Genomic DNA, 10,173 nt, shown 5'->3' on the forward strand with positions numbered 1-10,173 from the left:
GAATATAGCTAAAATCAAATCATAAATTATATTCATTTTTAAGGTTAGATTAGACTTAAGCTTGTTCTTTAATCTCTGATGTGAGAATTATAAATTACTATTTGTTTTAATTAAATTTATTGGTGTTGATTTGTGTTTCACTTTATGTATTAATATTTAGTTTTATATTAACTAAAGATAAATTCAATTTATAATATTATTTTATTTTATTTTATTTTATTTTATTTAAAAATACGGATATTTTGTAAAGAATGGTGAAAGAGATATTTATAAAGATATTCTTTTGGTATCATCTTAATTACTTTTTTATGTAAGACTAACTATAGCTTTTTTTTCAGAGTTATAACTTTTAATGGGATACACAATTTTCTTCTTCTGAATTTTAACTTTCTTAAAAAGTGATTGTTCGACGGTGGTTTGACTATTATTATCTCAAAAGATAATTCAATAAAGTAAAATTACTTATTGAAATTTATTTTACTTTTTAACACAAAATTTCACGAAAATACAACCAGTAAAAATATCAAATTTCAAAATAAATTTATTAAACTTCATAGTTACATGTGACCTTGATGATTACCATTTTTAATTTGATAAATACTTGAAATATATTTAATATCTTTTATAAAATAAAAAATAAAAATCTCTTATATATGCTTTTATCATCTAAATCATATTAATCCTTTGTGTGAATTTTAACATAGTTTAAACTTAGCCTCAACCAGTATATCCTATAGTATCATATCACATCTTACACAATATTATAAATATATATATATATATATATATATATATATATATATATATATATATATATATATATATATATTTTGTTTTGTAAAATTTATTTTGTGGTAGGACCATAATTAAAAGTGATGGAGTTTGCATTAAAAGAAACTATGTTTTCACTGGTGTGAATAATAATAAGCTGCAACTTTCTTCCTTTTTAATTGAATTAAAATGCATTCAAATGAAAAGTCAAAGGAGTTCTAAAGCCTCCAGCTAGCATCAATCCACAACCACAAAATTATCCTTTTGATCTTCTGATAAAAGGTCAAAAATTCCACAGCTACTAATTACGAACAAGGATTATTAATTAATTAATTAATTAATTAATTAATTATAGAGTTAATAGGAATAGTAATGTAAACAGTGGTCAAACCTTGACTCACCAATTTTTTATTTTTGTGTTTGTAATTAGTATATATATTTTTAGTGAACACATGAATCTCGTGCTGGTTTGGCTAGTTGGTGTGTGAAAGATTTGATATTTTAGGGAAATTGAATGCGAAAAAGCCCCCTTTGATAAAAAGACAAATAAGGTTGTTGAATTGGTAAGACCTAGACTATGATTTCTTTGTAATTGGAGAAATCTACAACATCAACAACAACATCGTTGCCATCGCCGCAAGCAATGTAAGAAGGAATGGCTTCTCAAAACCAGGATCTTATGACTCATCATGTACGACAAAAGATTTGGATCAAATTGTGTATTTCTATACGTATTGTATAAAATGGATAATAGAGGTAATTATACCCATTTTCATTCTTCATTAAAACAATTCATTTTTATATCCAATGTTTAATGAGTAAGAGTGTTTTATTTCATCTCTATTTTTTTTCTTTGTCAAATATGCACACCTATACGTAGCCCAAGTTTTATAACACATTTCTTTATAAAACAAAAGAAATAAAATATTATAAAAGATTTTAATGTAGAATAACAACATACCTTTTTTTTTAATTTCAAATAATAGATGGAAGGAATTGTAAGTGTATTTGTTTCAAAATGATAATAAATAAATTAAAGATGTTTTTAGTGATTTAAGATCAGAATAATGGAGACGCACAAAAATACATTCATAATATCTAATTAAAAAGTAGGATAATATATATATATATATATATATATATATATATATATATATATATATGTTTGATACAAAAATTAAGTGAGAGACCGATTAGACAAGGCCTTATGAGGAAGTATATTATGGATATAAGTGGTCATTTGAATGGTGCAATGCCAAAATGAAGGGGAACAAACAAATGAGCGAGGAAAGTGAGAATCATCATGTTTTTAATGGTTCATATTTTGTGTTCTACTTTACCATTTTGAAAAGACGTGTGGGAAAAATGTACCAAAATCGAAGACCATTATCATCACAAAATTGATGAAACAATGCATTTTGTACTCACGTCTATTATCACATTGAAAACATTTAACTTTTCACAAAAATTGTGTTTGAACTTGATTAGTGAGAGATATAAATCTTTCAAATCCTTGAGATTTAGTACCTAAAGGAAAAATCCACAAAGTCTTATCACTAAATTTTGTGGCATTAAATATACCTAAGATTTTATATTTATTGACTAGAAACTTAGAGTTATCAAATAAGGAAACTTAATACTTATAGTTATCAATTAAGGCAGCTTAATATATATAGATAAAGTTGAAAAGTCATTTAATATACATAGTCTTATCTAAATTTTTAAAGCTAGTTATGTTAAACTTGACTTGTTATAGGATCCAAATGACCCTTTTATTTTTATTTTTTTTCTATCTATGCTATATAAACTTTTCGATAGTTTTGGAACCGACAATTTTATCGAATTATTTCAAACTAAATTAATATTTTTCCCTTTAAACCATAATTAAATCAATTCATTCCGTAATAATATTGGACCAAACTAAATATAAACTATTATAGAATTTACAAATATGTTACATAACGAAATTTTACATAAAAATTTACAAGTATTTCATACAAAAAAAATTGCACTATAAAATTCCTAAATATTTCCTGAAAGATAAATTTTATATTTAAAACCAAATGAATTTCATGTTAAAATATTTAAATACATACATATATATATATATATATATATATATATATATATATATATATATATATGCAAGAAATTTTGCTAAAATATTTTCGTAAAAATATTTGTAAGTATTAAGCATTTTTCTAGTAGTATATTTTTCTTCGGAAAAATATCCATAAGAGAACTGCATATAAAATATACTGTAGATTTCTTGTCAATTTTAAGATATTATAACGTTTATTTGCCTATTTCTTTTTCCAAGAAAATATTCATGAATGCAACTTATTCGCATTTTTTAATCCACAAAATAAAATAAAATAAATAAATAAGTAATAAGTAAAACTACAGTAAATTTGGCAAGCAAAACATTTTTGCAAAAAAAAAAAGAATAATAATTTCTTGCAAATTAATATTCATAGCTAAATCTATAGGTATTTACTGGGTACAAAAATTCTAAAATAAATTGGCAAGAAATATGCAATTTTTTTTAGCAGTGTCTTTATCTGAGAGTTTTTCAACTATTAAAGTTCAACCCTTTTTATATTACTTGTTTTACATACTCAAATGACCCTACTTTTTCAATTATTTTTCTTATAATTTTTTAAAAAAGTAAACTTTACCAATTCTTGAATCTTGAATATTACTGACCATAATGAGTGTATTCATATTCTTTGTTTCACATTAAACTGTCTTCTTTACACTCATAATAGATTCCTCCCAAATTGTCGGAATACTGATTCAGTGTAATACTTGAAAATTCTTCACTGAGTTGGCTTTTACCAAATAATAATAATACATTATTTTTTAGTCAAAGACAATAGTTTTGTTCACATCTTAACCAACATCAATACTATATAATTTCTCCCAAAGATTCAACAACTTCAAACACTGAAGTCTTATATATACCTTTTCTTCAAAGTAAGAGAGTTAGTATTATTAATCAAAGTTTATTAAGAAAAACTAAAAGAAAAATGTAATCATTAATTAAGATTTACAATTTTAATATTTAGCAATTTTTTTCCTTTTTAACAGTAACACAAACATTTAAATTTTTATTGATAAATTGTTTTAACATATATAATATATTTTTTTTAGTGTTTCAATGGATTTCAATTAATAATAACTATGTTTTTAAGTCTTTAAAATATGTGGTAAATCAAGTTTTAAAAATTAAAAATAAAATATTTTTGAAAAAGAAAAAACACTTCATTCCCTCAAATCAGAAAAAAAATATATATTTCAGTTCTTAAACACTAAATTTGAGAAATTGAATGTATTTGCTATTTTGAAAAAAAATGAAGAGCTAAAATGTTATTTTTTTTTTCTAATTTCACATATCAAAACCCATTTTATCCTAAATTTCAGAAAGTAATAAAAAACTAAATCTAAAACAAACAAAAAAAGTTAAAACAATATATACATAAGATATTTGTTTTTTTTCCTTTGAATGATCTTGATTTCAATATTAAACTAAGGTTTGTTGAAACCCTAATTAAGCCATGAATGTAAGATTGAAATTGTGAGATTTGACTGAATTGATTTGAGAGTCATTAGGCATTCACATGGCACATGAGGTGTGAGAGAGTTGACATTGGAACATTATGTGAAGTCAATTATTGTGATAATCTCAAACAATGAAAAACGTTTGTATTTGAAGAAAACAAAGACTTTTGATGTTGATTTTTATAGAATAAATAATACATGGTAGTGTACGGACAGTTGACCAACTTTTTAAACTCTAACCACACTTTTTCTTCATACGTGTGTGATCTTAAGCCAAGTTTCAACATTGCTTTCAATCAAACTTCAACCAAGTCTACCACTTAATAATGTCAAATATATATATTAATTCTTCATTTTCATTTTTTTTTCTTTCTGTCTATCTTATTCTATTTAACTATTGGCTTAGAGCACGATTAAGAAAAATATCAATAACAATATAAAATAGTTATTATTTCTACAATAGTTACTCTAAGCTTATGATTAGACAACAAAGTAAGATTACTGTCACAGTGTAGATATATAATTATTTTTTATCAGTAATAATTAATACATAAATAAAACAATGAAGTATTGAAAATATCTTAAGTGTATATAAAAATATCAATAGATATATAGAGATGAGAATATGAAATTTTATATAAATAAACATATAGTTAATATTGAACTGAAATTAATTGTATAAAAAAACTTCATATTTTTTTCAACTCTTATGAAGTGTTAATTATATCATACTTTTATGTATTCTTGTGACTTTATTAGTATGTAAAATTAACATTAAGTCATTAATAAACTTTCAAGAGCTAATTTGCGCTTAATAATAACTATGTAAATCGATGTTAAGCCCAATTTACAATAAATAACAAATGGTAATTTTATTCAAATCATATATATATATATATATATATATATATATATATATATATATATATATATATATATATTAGTGTAGAAAAATATTTTTATCCTGGTTATAATTAGATCGGTATAAAAAACTTTCTCATTTATTATAAAAATGTCACCGCATCCACTTTCTATACGGGCTATAATTAGAAATAATATATAAAGATTTCTTATTAATTACAAAAATTGTCACCACATCCACTCTATATATCAATTATAATTATAACCAATATAGAAATTTTTTCTTATTTATTATAAAAATATCATCACATTTACTTTCTAAATCGGTTATAAATATAGAAAGTTTTCTTATTTATTATAAAAATGTCACTGCGTCAATTTCTATGATAGTTATAACTAAAATTGATATAATTTTTTATATTATAAAAATGTTATCACACTCACTTTCTATACCTATTATAATTACAACTAGTACAAAAAATTGTAAAAACTATTCTGTGCTAGCACATCCAGACCATAAACATAATATTTTTAGTTTACTATATTAAGATTAACTTTTACAAAACTTTAGAAAAATCAAAGTATTTTACTCTTTAGAAATTATTATTTTAGAATGATAAAATGTAAACAATTTTAACTTACATATATAAAACAGTAAATTTCATAATTAAATAATTAAAATTTTAACTTATATATGTATCTTTTAAGGATATAAGTTAGAATTTTAATTAGTTAATTATTTGTTTATAAGTTACTATTTTTATAACATTTTTTTTTTGGGGATTTTATCTACCTTCATGGCTTTTTAAAGTGAATTTTCATCATTTTTCCAATCACATTCTAACCATTAAGATTCCAATGGTTAAAAACTAATTAAGTATAAGTTAAATTTGTTAAAATAGATGCAGCTAATGTGCTGAATTGGTTATATTTGAAAAACTGATTTTCTTTTTTGTTTCAATTAATTTACACTCTCTTTTTTCATTTATTTTACAATTTGAAGCCAATCAAAACAAAATTATAGCAAAAGAGAAGAATGCCCTCATTATTTATTTACTATTTCAAACCTTTTTTCTAGAAGAAACAAGCCATTTGACATAACCAACATATTTTATAAAGAATAATGATACTTTGACAACATTTTTTTAACAACATTTTAACATTATCTACATGTTATTTTGTTATTGGTTCAAAATTACTCCACAATCAATAATAATAATAATAATTATAAACACACCAATCAATCAAGATCTTACGAGATACGAGATACACAAAAAACCATAAAATTTGTGTTGTTGTTTCATCCCATGTTCCAAAAGAGAAAATAAAATACTCTCACTAAGCATTTTGCATCTTCCACTATGCATATTTTAGCTATCACTTTTCGTTTTTGATTATAGTGTACAATAAAAAATGAAGATTTTTAGGATGTAAGATAAGGATTTGTAGATGAAAAGTAGCAATATTGTTGTTGATGGAGTGATAGGGAACCTATACCTCTCTTTCACAATCATATCACAGAATCAGATAACCCCACTTTTCTCAAATTCTATTTTCATGAATAATCCACCCAATCAGATCAAGCAATATTATTAAAGATTTATATATATATATATATATATATATATATATATATATATATATATATATATATATATATATATATATATATATATATATATATATATATAAAACAACTATTATGTCTTATTAGATAAGTTAGAATATCTATCATTTACAATAGACATGCCCTAATCGGTTAAGATTTTTTCACCATTTTTATCAGCTTTATGCGCATGATGTCGGAAAAGTTTGAAATGTTAGGTAGCAATTGTAAAGACAGACAAAAGGGATTCTGATCTTAATCAATATCTTAGGCTTTAATTCTCATGAGAAAGCTAAGTAAGTGTAAAAAAATAAGTATTTCTTGCTAGATTAAAAAATAAGCATATTTTACATATGCACTGATTTAATAAACTCTTTTCTTAAAGCAATTTAATACTTTTTATTTATTTATTTTCAATCATTTAACACAATAACATATGTTGATGACTCTAGATACTCAGTTAAAATAATATAGTATTCCACCAAATAATTCAGTTGTTCAATTAATATACAAATTTTAACCACATAATTCAAATAATAATTCTTATATTTGATTTTCATCTTGCTCTTTATATAAAATTATAATTTACACATCTCATTTTTTTATTTGTCCTTCTTCCTTCTTGAGAACCTTTGCAATAATTATTGTCATAAGAAACAATAAATATATATATAATATATTATATGACTCGTATAAGAGAACATGTTGCAGAAGCTCTTCAATTTTGGAACGCTAATGTTGCAGGCCATCATCGATATTGATGCTTTGCATTCTCAATTATAGAAGCCATGGATCTGATGTGATTTAAATTTTTTATATTAATGGAATTTCTATGTGAATATATATATATATATATATATATATATATATATATATATATATATATATTATGTATAATATATGATATATAAGACATTATAGGAATGTGGTTTGTCCCATCAGTGGAGTTAGGAATAAGAAGTGTGGAATGATAGGAACAAAAGGAATATAAACACACGCACAATTGTATATAATAATTAAGTCTTTAAAAGAAACATTATTAGAGTTAGGGTACCAAATGGTTAATTATAATATCAAAACTTATATATAAAAGATTTATAGATACTAAATCATTTAAATTTATATAAAAATTGATACTATTTTCAATTTTATAAAATATGTTATAAAATTTTCTTATTTCTAATTTATATAAAATTTAGACTTGAATTTAAATTTTAAGTAATCCAATTTTATAAAATTAACTTATAAAATAAAGTATATATTTATTTATTGTGAAATTGTTTTATCTTTAATGGAGATGAGATTTTCAATATAAATATTTTATGTAAAATTATATACATCTTAAGACTAAATATTAATAAATAATTCAACAATAATTTGATATTAGATGAAATAATAAATTTAATATATTACAAACTTTATTAAGATAGATTTTAATTTATGATTATGATATTATATTAAAAATTAAATTTTAAATTTAATTTCATAAAATTAACTTATTAACTTATAATAGTTATTATATCTATTTATATATTATAAAATTGTATTATCCAGATGTTTCCAATAGTTTTATTATCTAACTTTCTAACGATTTTCTACTAGAATGTGAATCATGAAATTCATATTTAAGTTGATAAGAATCTTTTCCTCTCCAATGTAAATCATTCAATGTCAGTACATAAATCTATTGGTAATGCAGAATTCATAAATTGATCTCATATTGATGCATCCAAGAGTGTCTCCCAATACTGAAACTGAAAGCAACAATGCTACAAGAGTTTGGAGCATTTATGTGATTGCTCATTAATTTTCAACTTGCACAAAAATAAGGTTTCTTTTTTTCGTTTCCGTGTGTTCCATTATTACCTGCGAATTTTTATGTAATTTGTCGGCTTACACTTTTCGATTATGCAATAATCAATACTTTTATTTTGTTTGTTCCCCAACAAGCTTTTAGATTTTGGTGCCATTTTCTTTACTTCAAAACGTTATCACACTCATAGTAGATGCACTCGTACTGTTATTTTGAAATTTTCAGAACCATGTTCTATCGCATTTATCTCTTTTCACATAAACATTTTAGTATAATTCATCTTGTGTTATACTATTATAATTTTGTGTTTGACTAATTTATGTTAAAAATTTGATTAATTACTTTTCCCTATGTTGATTGTTAAAAAGGAGCCAAATAAGCAACAACTATTACAATAATAAAATATGATTACATATTATAAATATTAAAAAATTAATTATATTTCTAAATCTCATAAAATTACTACAAATTATTTGACTTAAAATGAGGTAAAGAGAAATTAGAATATCACTTCTCTTAGGTTGTGTTCACTTAGGGTTGATTTACTGTTTACATATAACACCGAGCGAAGAATACAAGAGAAACTCATGTTCGCTTGAAGGGAATTGCGAAGAAGGAATGCAATTGAATTGCGGGATTTGCTGTTTTTTCATCACGCGCTAAGTAGAGACGATTTGGAGAGATAATAGTGTAAAAGTCTGATATGTCCCTCTACAATTTCATAATTCCACGTCCAGGTTTTGCATGTTTAATATAATTGATTCTACCTCGTAAGCATGTTTAATTGTCTTGTGCAAGTGAACCAAGGAGCTGCAGGTGTGTTTGGTCAGGTATGATTGTAGTTGTTTTAGACCGTATTTGTTTTTTTTTTTTACGTTGTAGGGTTGGTGGTAGATGAAGAAGATAAGGTGGATGGCTGGAGGAGATGAAGAAGAAAGTGGTTGATGAAGAAGAGGACTCTGCGAAGCTGGAGAAGACGAAGAACGTTGAAACTGTATTCGGTTCGAAGACGGCATATCCGATTATAGGCGTCTGAAGAAAAGCATGCGAAACCGTATTCGGTTCCCGTCCAGCATATTCGATTCCCAAGAGGTGTATTCGGGTAGCAGCGGGTGTATTCGATTACGAGCTACTGTGTTGGGGACGTTGCAGCGCGAATCCGTTTCTAGACGACGCCAACAAGATTTTTCAGAGGCGATTGGTGTCGCCGCCGATGACTCTAGCGAACTGGGTAAGGCACGATGGTTGCCCCTGGAAGCTGGTGTTGGGGTTTCGTGAGGCCAAAGGAGATGGAAGTGGAGGTGCGTGATGCCTCTTGCGACAGCGTGGCGAGCTTCGATCAATGGCGTGGCAACGGCCAGGTGGAGGAGATGCTCGGAAGAAGTGGTAAGCAGCTACCGGAGAGATGGAGATGCGTGAAAACCAATAAATGGAGAAGAGAGGGGGGCGGTCTGGATGAAGAATGAGCTTGTTGTATTTAGGCCTGGGTCATATTTGATTTTTACACATCCCAACTAATGCTTTGCACCTCCATATTGGCTGGGTCCTTTTATGTTTATTA

Source organism: Vigna angularis, chromosome 5 (assembly GCF_016808095.1).
Source record: "Vigna angularis cultivar LongXiaoDou No.4 chromosome 5, ASM1680809v1, whole genome shotgun sequence".
Taxonomy (NCBI): domain Eukaryota; kingdom Viridiplantae; phylum Streptophyta; class Magnoliopsida; order Fabales; family Fabaceae; genus Vigna; species Vigna angularis.